This window comes from Limulus polyphemus, unplaced genomic scaffold, assembly GCF_000517525.1.
Source record: "Limulus polyphemus unplaced genomic scaffold, Limulus_polyphemus-2.1.2 Scaffold675, whole genome shotgun sequence".
Classification (NCBI taxonomy): domain Eukaryota; kingdom Metazoa; phylum Arthropoda; class Merostomata; order Xiphosura; family Limulidae; genus Limulus; species Limulus polyphemus.
Window position 1 is genome coordinate 198157 of NW_013666285.1, and position 611 is coordinate 198767.

Consider the following 611-nt stretch of genomic DNA (forward strand, 5'->3'; position numbering starts at 1 on the left):
GTTCAAGTTTTAGAACTATATATTACTCAATTTCTTAATTTAAAAGCAAACATTAAAAAATCAGATAAACATCGATTTTTCTGTGTCACGTGGTATGTTGAATGCAGCACTGGTTCAAAATTAGATGTTTGTGAAGTCAAAATACTAAGTCTATAGTTTGAATGAATTAGAAACTCAAATTACTGATATTAACAAGCTAGAATATAAAATAAGAGCCTCTTATATTTTCAACTTGCTAAGATATTGCTCATGTAATAAATCATACACAGTGGCACCCTGCCCACCTCTTTCCATTTTCGGAAACACTCCCTTATATACACTTACTTCCATATATGACATGACTAACCAATCAGAAGCTCAGAATGTCCCCCTAGTGACTTTATCAGCTATTTGAATGGACTTGAAGCCATTTCTTTCTTTTGAACCAATATTTCAATGAGGTACGGGTGTCTTTTTCCTCTAGTCTAACTAGTGTAACTGTTAAATTAGGGACGGCTAGCGCAGATAGCCCTCGTGTAGCTTTGCACGAAATTAAAAAAAACATCTTGTACTTTCAAATTATTTTCGTACTTTAAAACGTGTACTGTTAAAACGTGATTTAAAAATATATA